Source organism: Neodiprion pinetum, chromosome 5, assembly GCF_021155775.2.
Source record: "Neodiprion pinetum isolate iyNeoPine1 chromosome 5, iyNeoPine1.2, whole genome shotgun sequence".
In the NCBI taxonomy this organism is placed as follows: Eukaryota; Metazoa; Arthropoda; class Insecta; order Hymenoptera; family Diprionidae; genus Neodiprion; species Neodiprion pinetum.
Genome location: NC_060236.1, coordinates 16,908,560 through 16,936,085, shown reverse-complemented (window position 1 = coordinate 16,936,085; position 27,526 = coordinate 16,908,560). Strand labels below are relative to the sequence as shown.

At 41.2% G+C, this 27,526-nt stretch overlaps 1 protein-coding gene and 1 long non-coding RNA gene across 2 annotated transcripts in view; one reads left to right on the top strand and one right to left on the bottom strand.

Annotated features, from left to right (window-relative positions):
• MESR6 (misexpression suppressor of ras 6) overlaps nucleotides 1–27,526 on the top strand; it is a 524,406-nt gene that overhangs the window by 260,051 nt on the left and 236,829 nt on the right. The gene's annotated exons all lie outside the window — the stretch shown is intronic.
• On the bottom strand, nucleotides 226–13,019 carry LOC124218803 (uncharacterized). The gene is made up of 2 exons (XR_006883179.2): nucleotides 11,665–13,019; nucleotides 226–410 (listed from the first exon to the last, which is right to left on the bottom strand). It is a non-coding gene; the product is annotated as an uncharacterized lncRNA (long non-coding RNA).

The following is a 27,526-nucleotide window of genomic DNA, read 5'->3' as shown; positions in this document are numbered from 1 at the left end:
TGGATATTACACATGAGCTCTACCTAAACCGTCTAGGTGTCTCCTTCACATCGCCATGTGTTTCGAATGAATTTCCACGCACACACGCGTTGGTCTAGAGACTCTAGAGGTTAGTGGAGTTAGCATGTGGACAGTAATTCTCGCCAGCACATGTTCCAAGCATCCGTGAAGCACAGTAGCCCTTGTTTTACTCTGCTAGCTTCGCTGCCTATCCAAGAGTCAATGTTCTTCTTCGAAAACTTATTCTAACACTCCCATGCAGTAGTAGCAATTTTTTTTTTTTTTTTTTTGTCAATTTCGATTCTTCGATCACAATTCTCGCGTGTAAATTGTACCTACATACCAAGGCTCCGTTTCGTACTCACAAGTTTTTTCTCCGGCGGAACAGATTGAGAACTTCGGATGCGGAACTGAAACAAGAAATAATACAAGACACGGTTGGTTAGTCGGTAAATTTCACAAACTTAAAAGCTTTCGAACGAGATGACGAATCAATGATACACGCAGTCCCACTGCACTTTTGCGTCGAAGCAGAAGTGAGTCGCAGTTGTTGTTACCGAGGTTGGTATATCGTTTTATTTTCAATCGAGGTGAACCACTTATCATGCGGGAGAACTGTGCTTGTCTCTCAGAGACTCTTTCCTAATATCAGCTGCAGCACAGCTTGTTTGTCAACGGTGTTACAACTCAGACATCTGGCGTCGTACCGAGCACACCAACATAAGTCGGATGATGTCATCCCGTAGTAAACACGAGGAACATCTCCTCGTCTCTCGTGGCTCTCGATCTTGTTCCAGTACTGTGATAGACTGACTACTATAGAGAAAAGGTGAAAGAGAGACTGCCACGCTGGAAACTCGGTATTGTGAGAAATGAGCGTGGAAAATAGAGCCGGTAACGTTAATTTGAACTGAAACGGAAGCTTGAGTTCCAGCTTTACACTTGTACACATAGACGACAAACATCTGGAAGTTATCCGCAGTCCTATTTTCAGTTCCTCGTATTTCAATTAGCGAGTCCCTCGGCCCTAATTCCGTTGGCGATCATGCAAGGTGCACCACCACGTTTTTGTTATTTATTTACTTTTTATCAGCCGCAAGGGAAGGTGATAAATTGTGAACAATAAACAGCGCGCACTTTGAGTTCCTTCGTGTTTTTAGAAAAATTTTTTTCATTGTTTTCACATCCAATTTCAGTCAGGCGAGATATAATTGCAGAGCGTCTCACATTTTGAGGATTAAATGCCCCGGAGAATTAGAAACTGAGAGTTATGATACTTTAATTGGAGAGCATAACAGGGTGGCTTCTCACGTTTCTTGCAGTTTTGTTACCATGGTTCAGCAATTTTTATTTTTTTTTAATTTTTTTCTATCGCAGGCACGTCTCATTTTCATTCTAGTTTCGTCTCGTGAGACAGAAGAATAAAATCCTCTTTCACAGTTTGCAAAATTTACCAATTGCATCTGCGGAAAAGGTGGAGGAAGAATACTTTTGGCGGTAAAGTCTTGATGTTTCATTCTAGTGCAACACGTATCAAAACTGATATTTTGAAGTTGGTACGATCGAAGCGAAAATTTTTCACTTTACCACGTCAATTCATTTCAACACCAAACATTTCATGTCGCGTATTGTTGACGAAAAATACTTATTGGGATGAAGAAGCAAACATTTTTAAAAAAAATTCATAAATAATTCCTAGCATCTATTCGAAAGGTTACAAGAGAACTTTCAACTGTTCTTATATTTTGAACTGCAGAAATTGAAGAAAAAAAATATTGACGAATTCATTGAAGTTTCTTGGACAACGTGGCGTAAAAGTGGCTGAAATTCTCCTGCCAAGATAGATCTGGAAGCTCATTAATCTTGAAAGTCACGCGCGTAGGCCTGAAATTTACTCGACGCGAGGCCCGAAAAATTACATATAATATTTTTATTTTCTTGGTTCGAGGGCAACATACTCATGTGCCTGTTACACGAGCCCGATGATGTGCTTATAATGGGAGTTTCTGTTACCTGAAGTCCGGCGCGTTAAATTCTGGTGCTCCCCTCTGTTGGCCCCCCCCCCCCCCCCTCCCTCTCTCGCCCCTTTTACCCTTTCTTCTTTTCTCGAGGCACAAAAAACGAGAAGAGAAACGCAGAGGTGAAAAAGAAGGAGAAGAGCGAAGAAAGGTTTCAAAGTAAGTGGGCAGACTGTACGCCAAGATGATGAGTATTATCCGCGCAGCAAGGTTTAAAAATTTTATAATTAACGGATCTCATGATTTTTTACTCAGCTCTTCTCCCGATTTTTTTTTTTTTTTTTGTTTTTTTTCTTCTCTTCCTCTACCCTGATCCTCGTCTCCCAACGGATCGCGCCCTAAATTCTCGCACACGATTACACTTTCATCTGTGTTTCTACCTGGCACCGATTACCGGGAGTCAACTTGTAACTTTTCGAATTAAGAAGCTTGATGAGTCAAAAATTAATACTTTTTCGTCAAAATTTGATTTTTACGAAATGATCACATATATGGAATTCACCAAATTTATGTGTTCACGATTGGAAAACACGACAAGTTTTTGGAAGATCCAAGAGGAAGAATACTGTAATTATAAAAAAGGCCTTAGATATCGATGTTTCGTTTCAAGTTATTTTAAAACGCATAAGAATTCAGTATAATCTGTCAAATTCATTCTGCGAATACTTATTTTATTCATAAAACTGTATTCTGTCCAATCCTACTGTAAGATTTTTTTTTTTTTCATCATGTTGGTATCATCAAATATTTAATTTTTCACAATTGCACTGATATTGATGAACAAATGGTCGTATCTAACTGGTGATTTCCCAAAAAAGACGTCTGTTTCAGTGAATTTGTGTAGAATAGTTAGTCCAACAAAAAAAGTAAATCGCATTTCATAGTCTTTTTTCCCTCTAGAGTAATGAAATCGTTTCACAATATGCTTGTGTGGTATTTGAACCCAGTTCAGAAAACTGATGAAAACATTGTATTACATATTCACAATAGAATCTCACCTTCTTCTTATTCTTTCACTGATATTCCAAATTGCTTTCAATCATCACATATTTTCCAAAATTTAAGATGAAAGTGTACAATACGTATACTCTGATATTTAATTTTGAGTGCTTATTTGTAACGTGAATCTTTTTCTTGTGGATTTGTAGCTCACGAAAATCTTAGAATTAAACAACTAGAAACAATCATTGATTTTAAGCATACACTGAGAAAATATTTAATTGTTACAGTTACTAGAAAATTGTAGTAAAATGGTTGACACGACAATAACGGTTTAAATATTCTCGGAATGACGAGAAAAGTTGGTACTAATTACTATTTAGCGTGATTACAGTTGTCAATACTAAATTTTTTGGTTATTGCAATATTGAATCTGTTTGTTTAGCTGACTGACGTATTTCTCACTTGCAGTTATAAAACCGATTTTCATGTTATACTCGGAACTATATTCTTCGATTATGGCTAAAAGGCAAAATAGTTGAATACCGTACAGTAACCACAACTAGACATTCCTCTCGTTGTAGGATCCACCGATATCTTTATACCAATAATGATCGAAGCAAGATGTCTTCTTGACGCGCGAGAGAAGGAGAACCGGGATGACAAGCTTCCTTTTCTTGCCGGGAGCTTTTCATATATTTGTTTATTTATTCCCCGGCTATAAGGGGTTGGCGACGGTTTCGAAACGGGACCCTCGGCTGCTCAAGCATTAGATTTTCATAAAATCCTCATAAATTATCGCGTTTGGTACACGTAACGCAGGGACGGCGGTGGACGGATGGGTATGACGATATTTCTGCACCCTACTAAAACCTTCCGCATAACCTTCGCATAATATTTATACCCCGTTTATGCGAAAGGGGTTGGCCGGCGCCTTTCACATATGCTTTTTTCGCGACCCTACAGCGTGGAAGATGAGTGAGAAACTCTAACTTAGAATGGGTTCCAGTATTTTGACGGCAGGGATCAAACGCAGAAAGGTCAGAAAATCCCACCTGTACACCACGAACTCTCACTCACACAAGCATCACAGAGTGTGCTGTACTGTATTGTCAGAAGAAGATCTTAGAATCACTTTTGAAACTTTTACTGTCAGACTTTGAACTTGGATATAGTTGATGTGCAGTCGTGCGTTTTTCGTGATATTGATTGTATATACTACACGGAATTTATTCTCGAACACGTGATTCTCGTGATCCTGGTTTCAGTTTAGGTTAATTTCAGTCAATTTCATTGGATTTAAGCCCAACTTCTTCGTCATTCCTTTGATTACTAGTTCTGAAGATATGGAACATTGATACAAAAGAACGTCTCGAAAAGTTGAATGCAACCCCAAGAGGAAGGAAAATGATTCAGTCTTGAAATGAGTTCACTAACAACTGAATCCAATCTTTCGATGATATGTGACCAAGTTTGACTCAAGTTGAACTCTCTCTAGTTTTGTGTCATTTATTTGTTCGATCTATTCCTATTTCATTAAGTTATGATTGGATTTTTGACTTTGTTCAATTCAATTCGTTTCTCTCTCTTCAACTGTACTCAATGTAGACTTTTGCGAATCAGTTTCAATTCAGTTGACGTTGGATCCAAGAAAACTGAAATCCGCTTTAGTTCAGCTTGACTTCGCTGCGATAGTCTTGAAAATGTTTATCACAGTTGGGGTACCATAGTTACAATTCCTACAAGTAAATCATTTCAGCTTGCCGTTTGTTCGGTTAAATGTAGTTCAGTCCCATCAATTCCCCCACAATGTGCTTCGTTCGAATGTATCTATTCCACGCTGCAGTTCAGTTCATCAGAATTCAAGTTGCTCGCCGTTAGTCAGTTTAGTCGCAATCATTCCGTCCAGCAGTCAGTGGCTCAGGTCAGTGAGATTGAATTGAATCGGAATAAGAAAAAAAAAAAACGAAGGGGGAAGAGAAAAAATATGTGTAGAAATAAAGGAGGGCTAGGATTCTTGGATGCTGGGAGTGGACCAACGCTCGGCGATAAATAACCACACACGCTTGGGTGGCTCCATACCGACTTTTGCCCACACAGACGAGGCGGGTCCGTTCGTTTCAGGTACGAGGAAGACGCGCAGGTAGATGGACCTTAGGGCGCCCATGGGACCGTCTCTGGGCATGTGATCAAAGATTCACATGCGCTTAGCATAGAATTTCCATAGCATTAGACGCCGGCTGTCCAAGAGACAACCCTTGCGCTCCTAGCTCGAGACTGATATATTACGCGGACCCGACCTGACTCCCTGCGCCCCATGCCTGCCTACCCGGGGTTACAGGTATAATACGTATCATTACCTATACAGGGTGTCCCGATATTACGGCTACATTGCCTCACGATATCGTCGAGAAAAATTTCCATGTGTCTTGGCTGTTTTCGTTTCTTTGTACCATTACTGAGAAACATGTGCCCCTGGGTACATAATCGAAGTTAGTTTTTTAGGTCAACTATTTCGAAATTTTTATTCTCGTACAACGCATTTTTCTCAGGGTATAACGAAGTTTGCCTCCACATACGGTGAATTTCGTACACACTACACACCTTTAGAAATTTGCTTCGTTCAAAACTTCCCTAGCTTGTTGAAAGTTCATGACGTTTATCAAAGACGTGGTATGGCAATCGCTACAGGAATATGAAACTGAGTTCAGGAAAGATACAAAAATGTACGAAGTGAATGTGTACGATATCGAATTGGTGTAAAAAAAAAAAAAAAAACACCGCTTTCTTCAATTGAACGGTACTTTGTACTCTCTTGTTCCCGGTTTCTTCTATTGTCATCTCATACGATACATAACATAGTTTTGAACAGAAGGAGTTCAAAGTACCGGAAGAGAAATAAAACCTCCTGTGATTTGGAGAATGGTTTGAGGTTCTCAGAAGATCTTCGATACGACGTGTTTCCTAGTGTATTCTTTATTGGACTAATGAATAGTAAAACAGAGAATTCAATTTTCTAAACTTTGCAACACCTTTGATGACATATGGAATGGTTGCTAAATATTACCTGTCTGTAAATAATATTCGTTTGAAGAATTTTTGTCGTTACACCAGTGAAAACAGAAGATCGGAACTGTGGTTTCAAGACGTTGGTTGAATAAGCAAACCTCTCTCTTTTCTCTGTTGTACCAAAGTTCCAAACACGATGCACAGGCCAAAGTGTGTTGAACGTTACAAGAACACGCGGGCTTTTTGAAGGGGATAGGGTTAATGGATTGGCCTGTTCTTTGTGCCAGTGTATAATACAGCATAATGGGACGTGCAGGACCATTTTTAAAGCTGGTTGTTCGTCTTGCATCAGCGGTGTGTATCCTGCAGGTACCTGCCTGGAAGCGTTCCGGGTCTTCGGAGGTTGCGCGGGTATCGAAAATAATGCGTCACCTATCTGCATAGCCGGATATAACCCTTCCCATTAATATAGATTCGAGGCGAAGCAATGCAGGTTGTATGCATAGATCACGGATCTCCTTGCGATCGTGAGAATATTTCGAATTTGGGTAACCGTAGCGAGTGTAAATTTATTACCGTTGGATTATAGAATCATCAGTTATATATACGCGGGGAAATTCTTCTCACATCCTTGAATGGAAATCACAAGGCAGTCAAATATGACGTTATTCAGGCAGTATCGAACAGTGATAGTGAATTCTTCGAGCCTATACTCCTGACTTTCGTTTCATTTCCCGCTACTGAGGCGAAATTTTTTTTTTTTTGTTTTCACCTCACGTGATTTTGCACGCTCGGCTTTATGAGGGTAAATATTTAGGGCTTAACGTGGTTAGATTGGGAAAAGGGAAGAGTAGGATTCCCCTGTAAGTTACGACACTACGGTAATCACGCGACGTTGGGGAAAAGCAACTTCCGCCAGCGTTGGGACACATGCATAGGTACATTGAAACGTAGCAGCGTGTGCGTCGGTTTATTTACACAGTGTACTGCGACAGAAGTTGGATCGTGCAGAAAAGTCATGCTTTCGTGAGCGGATGAAGTAAAAGTATTGCTTAACAGCGAGGCGAATGAAAAAGGTAAGAGACTATGTATAGAATAAAAGAGGCGAAAGGTTGAAAACGGTTGGTACAATTATAATTGCCTGCGGGACTTGTATATCAGTTTAACGGTACGGATATCAGAAATCAAATTCTTTTTCCCCAAAGCAAACTTAAAATTAGTGATAATGGTAATGAGAAATTTTCGTTATAAGCACGCGCATTGGATACGTTAGCTTATCTTTGCGTGCAATCACGAGTTCGGCTCTGGTTCACAACATGAGCGAATGAAAGAAATTGGCCTGAGCGCGCATGTTTCAGTTGTAGGTACCATTATCAATCGATCAATCATTTTCCTCTATGCCTTGTGTATGTGTGACATTTCACATTCGCGCGCGCTGTCCGCAGCGTATACGTATTGATCATAACTTGTGCCATTAAACGGCGATGTAAAATTTATCGGCAAAAAACCGTACGTACAAGTTTGTTTCAGAGATAGAGGGGGATAGAATTTTAGTATACGTGCGCGATTATCCCCTCTTGAAACATGCATGCGCGCAGTGAACTTTGGTCAGCTCGGGTCGATCTGCACGATTTACCGCAATAAAGTTGCAAATATTCCCAAACAGCTCGTGGCTGCCGCAATACTGCCGCACAAGATCGATCCAATATTCAAACGTAGCACATCTTTGTATACGTCCTTGCGCCGGGTCGTTTTTTTCTTTTCCCTTTTTATTTTTGCCCCGTACTCAAGTCGAAGCAAAGTGAAGGTAAACCGTTTTTGTTTGGAGAACCTTAAAGAGAAACTGCGCAAGACGCTTCGCGGTGCCACGCTGAGTCCTTTCTGGAGATTATGTAGTTACGCGATTTGACATTGCGCTGGTTTGAGGATCAATGGGCAGTGCCGTTTGAATGAAAACTCGTGTACAGGGAGAAAACGTTTAAGAAAAGGTTTTATATAAATTCAACACTTTCAATGCCAAAACTGATCCATTTGATCCGATTCCAATGTCCTTAGGCTCATTTTTTTCACTCATATGCTTATGAAATCTTACATAACCGTGTGACATTACATCAGTATTCACAAAATAAGGTTGGACACACGAGAAACGGATTGAAAACACTGGCGTAGCATTTCAAACGTTACGATTATGAATCTTTTTCTTAATTTGTTTGTATTTTTCAACTTGAATTCGTGAAATTTGGTTAGATTCTTTAAAATCACACAGTATGTTGGGATGTTGGTTTATTGGTATTCACTAACATTAGCGCAAAAACACACTCCTGGACATTCTTAAACAGTTTTCTTTCGACTTATTTAGATTTTTGTTGTTTTTCAGAACAGTGTAGAACCCATACAGTAAAAAACTGTAAGCCATCATAGAGACGTTTGAAGATGTCTAATGACCTGTTTAGTGACCTCGAAGAAATATCTTCATGTCCAAAAAACGTCCTTTGCCATTCTTGAACGGCAAAAAATGGGTCACAAGACATCATTTATAGAAGAGAAAAGATTAACGAGGCACAAGGTTTGCGACCCTTGCGGACGGGGAACAAGCTTCCTTCCCTGGTCCACGTCCCGTGACAATCCCACAGAAACAAGCACCGAGTCTATTAAGCCAATGAAGAAAACCACGCGGCGATGCGATGCGGGCGCGCTCTTGGCAACTCCGCAAGCTGTCTGAAGGGCATGTAGGTAGTATTAAATGAAACTTCGGGGCCTTCGGTAACTAAAGATATCAATCTGCAGGCGCATTGTACCCGAGGAGATAATTTGACGAGCGGCTGAAAGGTCCACGGCTCAAATTCCGTGACGATATAATAGCAATGCCAACCGCTTCGTAATGGCACTCTCTGCCTGCCAGGCTGCCTGCCTGCTTGCTTGCTTGCTTGCTTGCTACGGAGTCTCCGTTCATCAGGGTGGCAAAAAACCGCCTGCCTGCACAATCGCAGCGTCCAGCAAAGAACCGTTCGATGTTATCGCAACATCTACGAGTCGGTCTCCAACTGAAGCAACACCTGCGCCCTTGGTCCCACATATCTAGTCCAGTATAAAGTTGATGCACTTCAGCATCTTGATCGATTGGCCTATTTCTAATCGTACCAACAACGTTCAAAGAGAATCGACTACAAATGACACAGAAGTGTTTATAGATCAGTCTTGTTAATTGTAAGCATTGACGTTTGAACAATCAAGTGTCGTAAAAGTTCCGTCCAATAATTTCCGTCGCTTATGCCACTGTAATTGATTTGATAAATGGTCCGAGTTATGGCACTAGAAACATCTAAGACATTTTTCAAGTGTGGTCAAAGATGGTTCCTCAACCCTATTATAGGTATCTGAAGTTTCGAAGGCGAAGCTTGATTGACAGCTCAAATACTTTGCTTATTCCTAGTGTTCTGATAACTTTTTTCGAAAGGAAACTCGGTCCAGCTTTGATTCCAAAAAAATACTGCGCAACTGGGAACTCATTAAGGAACATTACTGTACAAGCTTACCAAGCTTAAAGGAACATTACTGTACAAGCTTACCAAGCTTCATACTCTTCAGAATCTTATTACCAGCGTTTACGACGAAACTTGGTCTACCGAAATTTCAGCTAGATCCACGTGTAATCGATGCCTCGCTTCTGTAGGATGTACGGGTGTGATTTTTTTCTCCCAACATACAGAGATCAGACGAGTGTGTCTGGGGACGGGAATTTAGTCTCTACTCTAAGAACGCCACGGGCGGCAGGATCTCGGAGGAATATGAGGGCGGGGAACCGGTTCTAACTCGGAAAGCAACGGGACACTGACTCTTCAGGGAAGAGGCTCTCTGATCGTTCTGCCCGGGACTCGAGGAACCGCCGCGCCCCGACGGCAAACGAGACGCAATCCGACGCGACGCGCGTCCGACGCAGAGAGACAGAGTGGGCTTGAATCCGAACGTAGAACTGGAGACTGGCACATGCCTCCATGTGAACGAAATAGTCATTTCGAAGAAAACGAAGAATTGGTGATCGGCGGTTTTTTCAAGGAGCGGTCGAAAATTGAAAATCACTAACGATTTCTAAGTGATTTCTAATGTTAAAAGATAAGTTTTATACTTCGACTGATATTTTCAAGTGATTCTTAAACATCCTAACTCGTTAGACTACTCATTGATTTTCAAGTTATTTTCAATGGTGAAGAATAACTCGAATTCAACTAAGTTCCAACTGATTTTCTGTCTTCAAGCCAATGAACGATTTGAAGCTAGTTGACCGGATTCCAACATCGGAGAATATCTTGCGCACTGTACGCAATTGAAAACGGAAATTAACAAGATCAATTTTTGTCGATGGATCCCACACGCTTAAAAATCTAACGGATGATGTTTTGATTTAGTAAGATTGATTTTGACTGATTTTTCAATTGATTTCTACCTCGTGATTCCCAATAGAATTTTCATCGATTGCCTAGTGTTGTCGACAGTTTCCACTGATTTCCGAAGTAGATGGAATTACAGTAATAAGGATGGGAAATCACTGGAAATCAATCAAAATCACTTGGTAATCATGAAATCGAAAGCACGTGATAAGATAGAAGCCAATAGAAACCACTTTGCATCAATATTAATGATCAATCGAAACCATTTCGCATTTACCCCAAGGCTTACAGCGATTTCCATGATTTCCAACGCCTGCCGGGCGATTTCTTCAACGCTACAAAATAATTTCAAGTTACCGAAATTGACTCCCCGTAATCTCAAAACTGACAGTCGAGTTCCTTTGATTTACAATGCGATTTCCTGCAACCGCCGAATTCATGCCTATCTCGAATGAACCGAGCCCCCCAATCTTTTCGTACCACATACCAACTTCTTGCGTCTTAGCGATAAATTCAAATTTCCTCACCGCGGGGGGTTTCTGTCAATGGTATTTGAAAACCGCAGCCTTTGTTCCTCGGCTGTTGTTCATCGGGGAACCGCGTGACGCGGAAGGGATTCGATCCTATTACTACGTCAGTCAGGAATGGTTGCAGAGACCGCAGTTTCGTCTGGGCGACTTTCAAAGGGTCTTAAAAATCGGCTCCCAGTCCCAGACTCTGGTCCCTGCTCGGAATGGAACACAATGCGGCACCAGCAGCGCTGACGACAACCGGTGCTCGAGGCAAAGAAGGCCCTTCTTCTTCTTCTATTTATCCCATATACCCTCGGCGAGGATCTAGCCTCCAGGTAATATAATAGACTCTTCACCTTTCCCGGATACCTTGCTTTCTCAACAGAACACTTTGCGCCGGTAGAAGGACGCTTAAGCAACCTGTCAACGGCACGCGCCGCGGCTCTACGGATACTTTTTGCAGTCTGTGTTTACCGATTTCCGAAAGCATTCACTGACCCGAACCTCCTTTCAGCCCCTTTCAGGTTTTCAGAAAACGGTATCTTCTTACCAGGACAAACTATCCCGCTTTTTGTGTCCCGTACTTGCCGCGATTCTCGTGGGCGAAAAAAAAGGATGGGACAACATCTGCGTAATCTAGTCCCGGGTGAAAAGGACGACGGGGGAAACCGGAAGTCGCGCGTCATTCGGTTCTGGATTGTCTTTTCGACAAAATTAAGTGTGTGATCCTGCAGGCAGTTGACGCGCAAGTGGCATGAAAGTGTCTCCGGTCACCTTGCACCAATAATAAAAGCTTACCTGAATCTGAGCTGCAGCACCGCGTGACTTCAATAATTCGAAGTGAAATTTTAATCGTTGGAAATTTATGGGTATGTACAAAGTCTCCTCACGTACAGGCATAATTTCGCACCTCAAAACATACGTGACTCAGGTTTGATTGTTCCACTTTACATATGTATGTATACGGTACGCATAACAGAAATTACACTGTCGTTACAACCGCACTATCTTTTCGACGCTTCGAACGAGCATCAGGATCCGTATAATTCACCCAATATTATTTTACCTCATATTTAACACTGTATATCTTGTAAATTTCTTCACCAGAAAGTCACGCTTCACAGTTGTTATTTTTCAGTGGTTATGCCAGGCTTGTTTCTGTATGTGTGTGTATTTTACTTTGTGTGTTAGTTATTACGTCGCTCTTGGTGAATAATTTCTTCGATAAATTATAACAGACGTATTTCGTGTGTGTGTAAAGTCGTTGGCGGTTGGATTTATCCTTGAATCGTGGCATGTTTCATGTTTTTATTTCATTCCCGCTCTGTCTCTCTGCTTCGTTTTTAATGGTCGTTTATCGAAAATGGAATTTAATAGTTAATAATTTCAGTTGTTTGATATTCGAAGATTTACGAGACTCTTCGGTATTCCATTACTTTAATTCACGGCAACGGGTACGTTACAAATCCAAAGTTTCTTTCACTGCGAGAATGAATTGAGTTCCGCAAAATGGACTTTTCTCAGCTCGGATATTCAAAATGTGGATCGAGTTATGGAAATAGAAAATCGCTATCCATTTAAACTTGATGCACAAAAGTTGACAGTTGCATGCGACGACGCATTTTTCATTCATAACTCTGACTTCACTTCAATTAAAGGGATGAAATTGTATATTTCTCAACTGTAAGACATTTCTCGATACGTAAATACGTGAAAATCCTGAATTTCAGAAAGCTTCAATTTTCATGTTCAGTAACCGAACAAATGACCCCGTTAACGATCCTCGGGTTCGAAAACTTTCTTCACAGCATCGAAAAGCTTGTCAAATATTCGTAGTTATTTTCTCGATGAAAATCGATGAACCGTGAGGCTTAAAAACGAAACAGCCATGTCTGGCAGGCCGGGCACTGAAGGGTTGATAAAGCGAACGCTTTGCTCGATCGTGATCACAGGACGGAACGGCGGGTGGGTCTGTTCAGTAGGTCGGAAGAATGACAGGAGTGGTCGGATTTCCGATCGTGTCAGGGTTGCGAGGAACTCGACGAGGCCTGAGGACGACGCTCGCTCGGCGCTCGAGGAGGAGCGGCGAACGCGACGGCGGCTGGCACCTAACCGACAGAACCGATATCCGCGAAAATCCGCCGCTCCTATCCATCCTCTCCCGACGACCCGCCCGAACGCTCTGCGCGGATTGCGACCCCGGCGCATTGGCTCCTACGCACACACGCGCAGCCCGCTCCTCCCGTTGCGTTCGCAGTGAAAGGCGCGGCGCGTCGCGCGGACGCAAAAGTGAAGTTCCGCGCCTTGCCGCGGCGGCGGAGCGGCGCCACCGACAGAGCGACCTCGCGAGTGGGGATGATATTTCATCCCCACTCACCCTGCCCTTCCTTCGTTCCCTGGGACGCCGGTCGAGAAGGAAGGCCTCTCTCGCCACGTGGTGGGGAAAGAGTGCGAGATACTTTTCTCTTTGTTGCGTGAGCGTGTGTGTGCGTGCCGAGAACGGGGCGGGAGGCATGCCCGGCGCGAAACAGTTGCGTGAGCGAATGCACCGCCGAGTTTCTTCTCATTCTTATTCGGATGGATATTTTTTCAATTCTATCTCAACCTCCGTCTCTGCTCGTCACGGCGATGCACACTTCTTTATTTACTTCTTCTCTTTTCAGCAACTTCTTTCGACGCGGGGATACGAGAGAACGAAAGAACACGAAACACGTGAAAAACGGAAAACGGAAAACTGGATCTTATTTTTCTCAGGAAATATACGCAGTATTCGTAAAAACCCGAGGAACTGTTATTAAAAATTAAATTATAAGATTATCCCTCTAATGCTGGTAGGCAGTCGGGTATGAGGTTCACTGTGATTTTATGTAGTTGAAGCTCGTAACGTTGTGGTTACGATGCATTTTTCGTAAAACTCGTTATTCCGCAACTTTCGGAATGAGTAAAATTCAACGAACCTTAAAATACCATATTCAAAGATATTTTGAAGTTGAGAAATAGCAACGTTTTCTTCCACGTTTCGTTACGCTAATGTCACTCTCTTTAATTTTATATTATGCTACATTCACGAATGCATTATATATCACAATTTTCAAATAGGTCTTTGACTCATATATATGAAGTTGAGCGTTATGTTTACATTATTTTTTCTTCTCCTCTCTAGATAAGCGCTTCTTACGTTGAATGTATTTCAGTCTGAAAAATCTAACGATTTCTTATTTACGAAGGATTCGCTCAGCTCGGCACTCCCTAAAACCGGGAAATCGCATATCGTAGAAAAAAAGCTGTGCTACAAAAGGAAATATTCTTTACAGCTACGCGTCTCGCAGTTTACCCGCGAGAATATAATTAACTCTTTCAGCAATAACCCGCACTGCCTTGGGTCGAATATATCGTAGTGCACAAAATGGTAACTCACCCGTCGGATTGCTGAATCACGCAAGGCGGAAGTGCATCTGCGTACAATTCGTGTTGCATTTCGTTATCATCCTGTTATGTATCGCGGGTACATATTGCAAGCACTGACAAGTATTATCAAACATATTTCAAAGAAACGGCTTACGAGAATATTCGGTTAACATTTATACAATGCACTTTGATATTTTCACCAAAAATTTTCTCCCCCTTCTTCTCTCCGGCAGAAATTTTATCGACTAATTAATAACGAGGCTTGAGTTCCGCAAGCCACTTGTCAGTCGGTTCTCTCTGCACGGTCGGAGAGCGTTCGAAAATACCGTTGCGTCGTATCCTGTGCGGCACACCAGCGTTGTTTATTCTCGTCAACAGCAACGGTCGGGGTAGCGTTATCTTATCTCGACTGGCTATCGGCGACGTTATCACGAGCCGGCCGCTTATCACTCGGACTATGTGTGCGTTATTTATAGTTGATAATAACGCGCGTGCTATCAGTTCTAGGCACCGGCGAGGTATGCACAAGCTATGTCAACTCCGTCCTTCTCCCTTTTTTTCTCCTCGCACGAGATGTACGCACATTACGCCTTAACGCCTCGGATTTCTCCGCGGATTTGCGTCCGATTTATTATCATTTCGATTACTCCTGACACCGAAACCCAATTTGTTATTCCCTCGTCGCGTTTTCTCTGCTTTTGAAAAGGGCGTAGTTTTTGATTCGACAATTTGTGCTTCTTTCCAGCCTTGATTTTCCGTTCGACGCGACTGATTTTTCATACATGGCACTGGAGATGAAAGTTCACGCTGCAGTCTCCAGGATCTTGCGTCAGTGTACGAAGAAGCTTCTCGCTGCATCAGGTGGGCGGGTCACGTGCTCGGTTTCGGTTGACAGATATGTTTTTCGAAATTTATAGTCGAGTTAAATTCACGGCAATTTATCTTTTCATTTTCTGCTATTTATCCTCTTTTCATTTCGTTTATTAATTTTTTTGTTTTTGTCTTGATTTAACTAAAAACGTGTTTTGTTTCATTTTACATTCAAAAACATTTTTCAGATTTTTGTGTTTTCTTTTTTATTTACTATTCCAGATTATTTAACGCGTCAATTTGCCTACGGATACTTTCATTCCTTGCTGGTTGAATTTCTTATTCACTGATTCTCGGATCGCGACAGCCGTCCCGTGTAAAATGGTAAAACAATTGGTGCGCCGAGCGCCACACTCTACGAAAAAAATACTTTTCATTCAATTCCATGTTCGTTGTTATATTTTTCAAGCGTCGTTTTATATTACGTCTGTAGATTCTATTTCCATTTTTTTTTTGTCTTCTTTTTTTTTTTAAATTTCAAAGCTGTTTTGTCGCGGTCGTTTCGCAGTTGTTATCCCGTAACGAGTAACAATGTGACGGACAGATGGGATAAAATGTGCGATACGTCGAAAAGATCGACGGCGGAGAAATTTAAATAACATGAACTTTCGCAGCGACGGCGTCGGCAGAGCAGAGAGGGTGAAACGGCGACCGGTGGAAGTACAAGCGTTCGACTGGCGTTGAACTGGCGTGCGGAGCGATCGCGAGAGACGGCGACCTATTTCCCCTTCACTTGTTTGACCCACCCTTCGAATTCCTGTCATCCCTTCCCGCCGTCAGAAAAACCCAGAGGTTTAGCTTCCCCTCCACGTCCGAGTTGCACATAGGTACATTTCGCGCGGATACTCAGGAGCGCATGATCGCTCCTCCCCGTCGCGGCAGCGCGCCTGATCCTTTCTTTTTTCCTTCCCTCTATTTTTCCGACCCCGCCTCGCCCCTTCGCTCGGCGAGGATTGCCAGACTGTGAAAAGCGAGGGGGGTAAAAATTCCTACCCCGCTTCTTCCTAAACCCCGCCTCCGGTTTTTTTCACCCACCTTGACGCGCGCGCATGTGTTCGTGCCGAGAGCTCCTCGTCTGTGTTCACACTGACCGCTCTCTATTTCAAATATGGCGGCACTACGAACTTTCTCAATGTTTCCGCTGGCGGCGCTACTTCGCGCCACCTCTTGGAAAATTTTTTAACCACGGTGAAACTCGCGAAAATCTTTACCAAGATGATAACGCGCGATTGTGTAGCGTATTTTCTCGGCATTTTTTCCTTCGTACTTGACAATGTATACGTCAGATAACGATGCGGGTTGGGCGTTACGTTCTGCAATGTTTGAGGCGCTGCGCGAAAAGGTATCTGCACGGTCTGCATTACCGACGCATAAGTAGAACTCCTCTGTAGCGAAAGAGGACAGGAGAGAGAAAGCCTGCGCAAAGGTGAAAGAATCGAATTTTGCCAAGGTTTGCGGCCGGTTCGTAGCGACATCTTGCGATTCACATCTGAACGATATTCAAACTTCGTCCATATGATCGGTGATGTGTAGTCACCCTTTAACGAATTATCCGATGCTTTTTTCCCATTTTTTTGTTCGCACTTCAAGGTTTCAGTACTCCGAGAACTAAAGCATTCAATTGTTATTCGCCGCTCCCTTATTTCACGATATTACTGTTCCGTTTCGACTTAAAATCTTAGCAGTCCGAATTATAGTGAAGTATAGAAAATATTTCTCTGCCACAATAAGATTCAATACAATACAGATTTAAATTGAACAGTCAAAAAAATTTCGTTTTTCATATTGTAGCGTACAAATATTTGTGCCATTTACTGTATACCCACTATTTTCAGCCGGATTTCATTTCTTAATAACAACTGTGAAAGTGACTGATGAAATTAGAAAGCCTGTTGCATGAGAAACATGTATATTTTTTCCACTGTGTAAATTAGTTGAAATAAAATAAAAAGTACGGCAGTAGTAATAAGCAAATTACAAAAGTTTAATATTTTGTTGTTTTTTTTTATCCTCGCAGTAACATATTTGCGAAAAACTTTATGGTAAAGGCGACACTTTCTTCTCCATTTACATTCTTCGATTTATCAGAAAATTTCATGTCTAGAACGAAATATTGCACGTTGACATTCAGACAGATATAAATTATAGTACGCAAATCATATTGTTTGACTTGCCACTATATTTTCTTTTTCGTTTTTTCACAAAACTTGACTTCACGTAATAGGTACGTCGCAAAATAATCAGGAGATTCTAAGAAAAAAATAGAAAGAGGGGTTGAAACGAAACTCTTCAAGTACAAAGGAATAAAAAAAACCCAACATTTTCGAAATTACCGATTTTATTCCCAGATGATTCCATAGGATTTTTTTAAATTTCTTACAAAATCAAAAGCGGTTGTAACGAAAATTGATATTGAATTGCACACATTGAATAAAGAAAAACGACTGTGTGCTAGAATTTTCAAGAAAATTGAATTCCAATTAGCGGAATAATGTTTGATAAAAATTTGAAAGGAAAATTAACTGCATAAATAATAAATATTCCGAGCGAACACCGGTAGGCAAAGTTGCAAAATTACTAAGAGAGGGAGAATCGAAAGAGGGTAGGCGAGTATGAAGATTATGTAAAATAAGCTCGAAAGCGAGTTAATCCGGAGTGAGCTGTTCCCGCATCCAGGAGTTCAATTAGTGAGTCGCCGGGTGTCTGTAGCAAGTCACGATGACATTAGATTGGGATAATCGATCGTTGGGATGCAGAAACGGATGCAGGGAAATCAGCTTTGCGCATACAAGGATAGCAGCCGCGGTGAGATCGCGTCTGCGACAAAGAACGATTAAGGAAGGACGGTCGAAAGCATGAATCCTCCGGGTTAATCTCCTACGGCGGGTGCAGGTTGTGATTGGACACCGACTGTGAGGCTCGGACGAATGTGTCTGTGCATGCCCGTATACCTGCGGAATTTCACCACCCCTGCAACCCGATCTGCGGAACCCCCGCGGCGGCCTTAAGTGACGTGAGCACGATGACGCGTGCTTTACAACGACGGCAGGATTACGGCGAGTAATTGATTTCATTTAAATAGATAAACACGCCAATCAACCTAATGGAGGAAAAAGACTCTCGCTATATTGACAATTATGCACAGCCTTCGAGAGGCCTCGACATATCGAAGATTGACGAGAAGGTACACCCGGGAAAAAAGTCTGCTCGGATGTGAAAAGCTGTTGGAAAATTTTCTCGCCCGAAGCACAAATTCATCAACTCAAATCGAGACGGAAATCATTAAATATATTCATGTATTGAAACACAACCGTTTTTTAGAAGCCGAGAAGTTTTTTTTTCTGTATGTCTATCAGGTATCTGATCAAGCGTCAGTTCATTCCGGGTACAATTGATAGTATCAGCAGTTTGTTGTCATATGATATGATATACCGTGAAAGATAAAACTTCTGGCTTATTTTAGCCTTGAGCATTAACTTTCGTTGTTCCCTGAGGAAGTGTTGATGATATGATCTTTATTATTTCAGAGCAGAAACAAAGCAGTTATCCATTTTGTAAGGCCTGATTTACTGTAAATTGGACAAAAGAAGGCCCCATCGGGTGAAAGTACAAGTCAGGAGCTCCATATTTTGGGCCAGAGAAACACCCCAAGAAGTTTCAGTAGAATCTGTGATTCCAAGGTATGGCATTTTTTTTTTTTTTTTTTTTTTGTGAGCACATCTGGGTTCGCGTGAATGTGCGAATTCCTTTTGTTTGACGTAAAGTTTTTATACAAATATTCACAGAAAAATTCCGTCTTAATCCGATGTTGATAGTCGATTTGATGAGATTCCTGCTTTTCGATTTTTATGGTGAATGTTGGAACAATAGTTTTAAATACGACAGCTTATTCCAAGGCTGGTTTTACCAACAATGTCAATTTTACATAAGCTATCTACATTTTTGTTGAAAAACATTTCACGAAACTTCCACGCTTTCCGCATTCTGTACAGTAGTCATCGTCCCGAGCTGAATGTAACATTTTTCAGCGCGAAAAGACAAGTTATAACTGTCTTACAGACAATACCTACCTAATAAAAAAAAATTAACCATTAATGTAAGGTTGGAACGATTTTAAGTGTTTTCTCTGAATAGAAAAAGCACAGTATTACCCATACCTCAATCAGGTTAGGTCAGGTTATTTGCCATTGCCTTCATTCGATAGTGAATTTTTGTAACTCCGATAAATACCACGATGATTTGAATAAATTTATTGAACGTCCGGGAATAGATTGCTAATCACAACCCAGTGAAAAGTACTTTGTAGACAACTGCAATTCAACGTCAGCAACTCAGCGAAGGTCATTCGGTCCTCGAAATTTCATATAATTTCCTCTGATTTCTTTCCATAAGATTACATTAAGTTTGAGAAAGTTTCACACTCTGCAAGAATCAAGTATCCAAACTTCAGTATTCAGATAATTCAAACAATATAATGTTCTTGTAAAACAAATAACTCACGAAAAACAATTCCAATAGAACTATATGCAACAATTAAGTACAACAAGATCATGAAAATTTTTGGATAAATTTGGCTTAGGCTCGTTTGTTGCTCCCTGGCTGCTGTTACTATCTATAGCTAAATGCAAACGTTCTCACCAAATTTCTTACAAAATATTTTAAGGGCTTTCATTTGAAACAACGACCGACATTAAACCAGGCGAAAGCGGAAGTCCTCAGCACCAAAAAAGTGTACAAATATTTCAGTTCAATCGCCCAAAGAATCCAAAAATGTTGACTTTCGAAATATTTGAATACAGGGCCGGGGAACCACTCTAGCGTAGATGTACTGGTTTCGGTCACCTTAGTACCAGTTGTGTTTATATTCATTACGTGTTATCAGAGGTTATGTCCGTAAGCGGTACAGAAATCCTTTGATCTGCGTAAACACCAACGTTCAAACAATGAAGCGTACCAAGTATTGAAACCGCTTTTAAAAACGTGCTCAATGTCGGATTTCGGCCACGAATTGCGTATACATTGAAGAGACTGAAAGTCAAATTATGGATTACAGAATATTGTGAAGGTTCTCACTAATGGTACAGTGCAGACCAGAAGTGGTAAGTCTACCTGGATACTCTTCGTAACAGTCTATTTGCAGTTGGCAAGTTCAAGGATAACATCCCTGTTGTGGCACCAAGGTGATTAAACAAAGTAAACAAGAGTGCTTCCCGCAAAGTCAAGTATCACTATCGCCTCCGGAGGATTAGCCACCTCGAGATTCGGTTCCCTTACCGAACCTTCGAAAAGCCCGGCACCTGCTCGGTGGACGGAAATAAGGGAGCGGTAGATCAGTGATCCCAACCCGCCCCTCGCAGTTATCCCTCAGACGTAATTCTACGCCCCCAAGATCACGGCTATCCGAATACCTGGAGTCTGGACGCAGGTAGACCGGCTAGATCGGAAGGGCTAGGGTTGGGCGGGAGTCGTCCAGGTAGGAACAGGTATCCTCCAGACGGTCACACGTACATGCGTGAGCGAGCGTGTGCCACGCTGATGTGCGGAGAAAAAACGTAGCGCGGTACAAGCACGGAAAAGAGAGTGTTGTCTCAGACTCCAATCGTATTGTCGTATTTTCATCTGCTACCGTCAGAGGTATAAACTGTTGTGACAGGTACAGCAATATGGAACTGTGACATCGTTGTATCGTCGCTGAGGAGTTGACGTGTTATTGGGTATAATTTTGTGAGAAATTGATGCAACCGTAACGCGATTCGTTTCTTCCAAGAACGGAACCAGTCTCAACTAACGACCATTGCTATTCTTGCTATATTTTGTGGTAAACAATGATGTGTGTTTAGGAAATTGGTAGTAGCATCAGTGTTGAAGAGACAGGCAAATCCAATAGTACGACTTACAAAATTTCAGTTGTTTATTCACAACAGACTGATGCAACAGTGACATGAAAAAGAAATTATTGTTGTGTTCGTTACATTTTGCAAACGACATATGGTACGATTCAAGTTGATAGGCGTACCGCAATTGCTTCGACACGATAACGACTTTAGTGTATTCTGACTCGATAGATTAGTGACATTGATTGTACTAGTTTCCTTAGCTCTTTAGTTCGTACGGTAAAAGTTTGACAATCCTTCAATGTCGCAACTGCAGCAGCCTCTGTTTTTTTACACATGATCCTCGAGAAACTAACGGCTCTGGTTCCGTTCAACGGACACGGCCAGTCGGACAGTGCGGCAGGAAGTCCCCCAGCCAAAAACGTGTTGCGGTAAACAGGTGCCACCTCCTTTCTAATTGAAAGTGTAAACACGGAAAAACGGCCCCGAAAAATCCGTCGGACGGTTCACGCCTTGACCAATCGACGATTAGGAACTCTTAGGCGGCTTCACGGCTGGAGCCGAGCACTGTCCGACAGGTGGTCATGTTTGAACTGCATGTGTCTTCGGCATTGTACAAGTTTTTCTCACGCAGGTATAGAGATCTGGATTCCTATTCACCGTTCTCCGGAACAGTGTTTAACTAGGAACTTCTCACCGTTGTACATGTACACTGTGTTCGTCTTATTCTCTCTCTCTCTCTCTCTCTCTCTCTCGTTTTCCTTCGCGTTATTGGAATGAATATTGTTTCGTGGATCACTCACCTCCGTCCTGACGGGCGCTCCTTACCAAGGCGGAATCCACGCGCCGGAGTGCAGGAGACGACGGTTCCTTGGCACAGCTGCCACAACACTGACCTGGCTTGCCGTTCGCCGCAGCTCACGCAATGGCTCAGGATCCGAGACGCAGTGCCGGTTGATCTCCCGCCTAAAATCCAACGGCACGATGCAGCCCCGATTTGATAATGAACGCCGAAGGAGGGCCGAGGAGGGTTTGGGATTCCGTTCGAAATCCGTGGAGGACCGGGACTTTTGAAATAGCTGTAAGGGCACGGAACTTGCCCGCACGATGATAAGTCACGGATATTATGGTAATGGGAGAAGGCGTCTATGCTCGCTCGGTGAAAATAAAAGAATAAACGGAGAATGATGAGAAAAAGAAGAACTTTGGTAGAAATTTATTCAACGATACTCGACACTTTACGATCCGGTCCCATGAGCGGGACAACAACGCGGAGTGAGCTCATGTGTTTTTCTCTCATCGCTAACGTTTCGTTACGAAATATTATTAATTATATGACCGCCGCTTCGGAATACCGGGAAGAGAATTTAAGTTAATTTACATCGAGTGTACAGTAAAGCACACTGATAAACAGGGCCATTAAACCTGTACACGTTATACATCGTGCTTTCATGCGCATATAAATACCTATTTATAATCGAAGGAATTACTCTACTGGCCTTTAAAATTTAACCAATGAAAGGAGCCTGCGGGCGGGCGGCCGAGATCGCCAGGTGCTTCCATAGAGTCTAATACTCGAGTAATTTTGTGCCGGCGGCAGCTAGCTTGCATAAATTAAGACGTCCTTTAAAACCACACAGAAATATCCGCCGGAATGGTCATCGTCGGTCTAATTAAATCCGGAGAAAATCACCCTTTTCCTACGACCCAGCGGGCCCGGCGATACTTGGCATATTATAGAAATACTTGATAATGGCTCGGGATTTCCAATATTTAATAACAGTTCGGGATTCACGGTTGGTATGATTTAAAGTCACGGTTACGTTCTGTTGACTGTTCGCATTTTCTCCTTCATACCCGATATTCAATCATCGAGGTATAAGCTTGACTAATCACAATTAACGATTCGCCATTCAAGTCACATGAAAATCCAGTAAAGTAAATAATGGTAGCTTCGACGAGAAAACAGGCCAGAGACTGTTCTGCGATTAGATTGTGGTTCAGTCTTTAAAACTTACGATTTGATTATCACTGTTTAGGGTCTGCGACTCAACATTCAAATTTTATCAAAATCCTCAAGTATCCAAGACACTGGATCATCAATCACGTGTTACACCACATCTGCTATTCATGATTCATTAAATTTCAGCCTGATCAGTTCTTCAATTTCCACAAATATTCACCGTTCAATAGTTGAAGTTGCATGACAATTTGTTCAGTCTTATTTTCAGTCTGCATTATCGGAATCTCAGGGTTCAGTGTTTATTTTCCGAAGTTCACGACGATAATCGTTCATTGTTCATAATTTACCATCAATGATTCGCAGCTAGTAAACTTTCATCCTTTCGCCTTTCACTGCTTAGAATTGATGTCTACGTATGTGCCTTATAAATTTTTACGCGTAATTCGCCGTTAAGGTATTACTGGACGGATATTCCCAACCAAAAGTGAGTCTGGGTGAGAATATTGAACACTTTGCGATGAGGTAAAAATTTGTAAAAAAATCAATCATAACCAAATTTATAAAATAATTCGTTTCGAGAAACAAAAATGCCAAAAAGTTGTTAATGAATTATCTGAGCAAAAATTTGTGTAAAAAATATGTAGTGAAATTTTTTGAATTTTATATAAAATGGATTCATTGATTTTTCTGAATACTTATGAATTTTTTGGAATTTTTGATGATTTTCAATAATTCTGTATGCCAAAATTCTCTAACGCTCTATTTATGAAACTATTCATTCCATGCCTCTGAAACTTCTTCAGTGAAATGTAAAAACCTATCCAAAAATTCAGGAATTTTTGTCCAATTTCCAAAATTGAAAAAATTCTCGAAACCACTTTTTTCAAAACCGCAGAAATTTCCCAAAAAAATTCATAGGTATTCAGAAAAATGAATGAACCATTTTTTACAAAATTAAAACAATTTCAATAGATATTCGTTACACGAATTTTTGTTTAAACAATTTATTAACAACTTCTTGGCATTATTATTATTGAAAACAAATTATATTATAAACTTGGTTATTATTGATTTTGATCACTTCATCGCGAAGTGTTCAATATTTTCACCGACACTCACTTTTGGTTGGGAATATCTGTCCAGTAATACCTCAAATGTTTGATCTATAAAATGCCCTATTTTAGTATTTTCCCAATCATCGACCCAAACAACGCATCCATTTTAAACTTTTCGATTCTTCGGCGATAGATCTGAAATCGTAGATCCGGGAACCTAGATCATGTGGATAGTGTTTCAAAGTAAATAAATATCTACCTCAAAACAGGTGACCAGGCACCAACTTCGTATTTTACAAAACCCAGTCCGATCTTGATCGTTCAAACGACCTCGTAAAGAATCGGAAGCTCGTATCGTCAGATGGAAGTTTTGATCAGTTTTCAGAGCTGGTTTCAGGTGTCGTTTCGCCTGCAGGTGAGTTCGTTATATCGCCGTTAGAAATTTTTCGATCCCCTTCGTTATTATCATAGCTCTCTTGTTCAAGTTGGATGTAAAAAGGTAAGAAGCAATTGCTCCTTGAACTCACAAAGAGAAGTCTCGCAATCCGTAAAATTAACAATATCAAAAAAAAAAAATAAATAAAAATTGACACTGAATTGAACGGAAACAATAAAATCGATGTATCAGCGTTCAACCGAACGGGCGTTTGTTAGCGAGAAAAAAAATACTGAAAACTTGTTTTAGACATTTTGAATCTTCTCGAAACACGGTGGACATTTCGTTCAACTGCCTTGTATCATTCGAATACTTTTCAACCGACTAGTTCCATATATTCAATTTTTCATTTCTGTTTCAAGCAATGCCATTATGAAATGAAAATTTCGTATTCTGTAGGTCAAGTATTGCAGAGTGTACGGTATGGTGGTCCTTATTTAGGGTGTTGACGAAGTTTTTCCGTTCCACCCCAAAATCGAATCCAAATAGGTAATTCAAAAACAGTTTCCTAATTTTTTCAGACCTTTATTTCAACTCTATACGCTGACCATCGGAAGCTTTTCTTCCACCGTAAGAATAGCACAGGATTTTATGATCACTTACTCACTGTATCACTTTATTTTTCACCTAAATAAAGAGCACCTTAGTGTACAATCATATTTACTTGAACATCTAGGTTACATTGGGTGTCAAGTATTCGGAAAACATTTGACAGGTGAAGAATCTGACCAAATGATTCTCATTATCAGTAAAATACAACTCTTTTCGAAAGATATGAAAAACAGTCTTTCAGTATTTTTTTTTTTTTACCCTCAACAAATATCCGTTCGATGAAGCGACAAAACTTTGCTCTGTTTATTTTTACCCAAGAGTATGTCTGCTTTTCATTTTTCATTTCCTTTCCTCCTTACAGTGCTGGTTTTGAGAGCTATCAAAAAGTTCTCCCCACGGCGAACGATTAAAGCGAGACCAAAGTTCTTGATCGGCTATAATCTGTGCTCTCGAGTTCGTACAACGTGAATGCGTTAGGTACACCAGCAACATTAACCGGTTCAGAATTAACGGCGCTCGATTTTTCTTTTAACAGGCTGTCGCCGCGATGGCTAATCATCAAACGATAGTCACAAATCTCTCCTATTATCTCAGTTATTACCTAATTTTCCCCCGTTTTGTCTCTCTTGTTTCCCCCTTGGGACCAATTACGCAACCAAAATCAACGCGCTGCCTCTCGAACCGCGCTTTGAAGTCCCGGATCTGTCCAATTAGACGGTCTAACCTTACTCGACATTGATAATTAGCCATTGTCTCCGACCGGCAGTAATCGGGAATCCGTCGTCGGGACTAGCCAACGTCGTCGAGTCAGGAAAAACGAGTCGGTTACGGGAATAATTGACGGTTGAGAAATTGATAGGCTGAGAATCAACGCGACTAATGAAGTCGAGAGTAATCGTCGGCGATTAATCTCGATCGTTGTAGAAATAACGGCACCGCGATTAGATTCGACTAATTATTTCGTAGAAAATATGGTAAGTCTACGCGTGTTCTAGTTTTTTTCCCACTCAGAAATCTTGTTTTCGACACTCGCGTGACCGACGTTAAATGTCACGAATCATGCCGATTGGACAAAATCAAGCTCGCTTTCTCAACTATCGGAAGGTGTGATAAATTTGTATTACTCCAAATTCTTCTGAATCATCGAAAGGTTTTACTTGATAATCGCTGATACAATTAGCACGTACAATGAATTTATCTACTTGATTTCATTAACTTTTCGTCCTTGCGATGAAAATTGATTTCACTTCGAGGTTTACAATTTACAGGGAAAACCTTGTCTTTTGATATAAAATTTCCTTTCCTAAAATCAAGTATTGTAACCTTACTTTACTTGAGACAGAACGTTTTTCCACCTCTTAAAAATTGAGGCTTGTGCCGTTCTTCCTTTATATGCCAGTAATTGATAAATTGTAACGATCTTGGCGTTACAGAGTAAAATAAACACTTTCGTCAGCTTATGAAGCGAACTAACAGGCAGCGAAGTTATAAGTTTGGAAAAGATGCTTCAATTGCAATTCGTACTTACAGTTTAAAGTTTAAAACAAGACTGTTTTTTTTTAATAATATTGGTTGACGCAGCAACCTTATTCGTTTTGTAACACACGAAAGTTCTCATCCGTCTCTTATCCATGGTGATTACTAGATCAGAAAGGGGGGGGGGGGGGGGGGCGAAACGGGTGATTTCATCCTTTGTATCGATATGACGAATAATGTCAAGAAAGATTAGAGGAATGACTTTGGGAAGCAATTTTTGAAAATCTCAAAGTTGATTTCCAAGCATTTTCTCGTCTCACTATTCGTTGATGTAAATTAAGAAACATAAGTGAGGCACGCTGGTTTGGTGTAATCACTGAGCGTCGAAGCTTTGAGACAGAAAATCGTGTGAGGATTTTCAGCATTTTCATTTTTCAAACCTGCAGCCAGTTCCAAAATAATTCAGATCATTTCCATAAATCTTCTGATTTCAATTACGGATATTGTAAAACGCGGGAAAATGAAATATTAAAATTGAGGTCATCGGTCGAGCGTTTAAAAAATTGTCGAGCTTAATTGAACTGTACAGAAGTATCGGAATGTATCTTATTCGACACGATTTCACTCATCGAGCCTCAATCGAGAGGAGAACAAAAAAAAAAAATAAGAATAAAAAAAAATCATCATCACGTGAGATTTCTGATTACGAAATGCACTCAATTTTCCCCGAAGACCCTGGCATGCGACGGTGCAGGGAATTAAAAACGCGTGCATTCGCCGTGCCGAGATTACGTTATTCGTTTCGATCCGATCTTGCCGCAGGGCGTATATATTATAAAGATAAAAGGATAGTGCAGGTACAGCGGCTGCGGATATTGCGGATAAGCGGATGAGAGTCTGCTGCGAGTCAGAAGTATGTATGCTCAGCTGAAGAAAGCGTAGGTATAACGTGCCTATTTTGCATTGCTTCTAGGATTTATACGCGGTGGCGATAAGAGCTGTTCGTGAATCACTTGAGGTAACGAATCATTCGCCGCGCATCACGCGCGGCAGGTTAATTCATTAT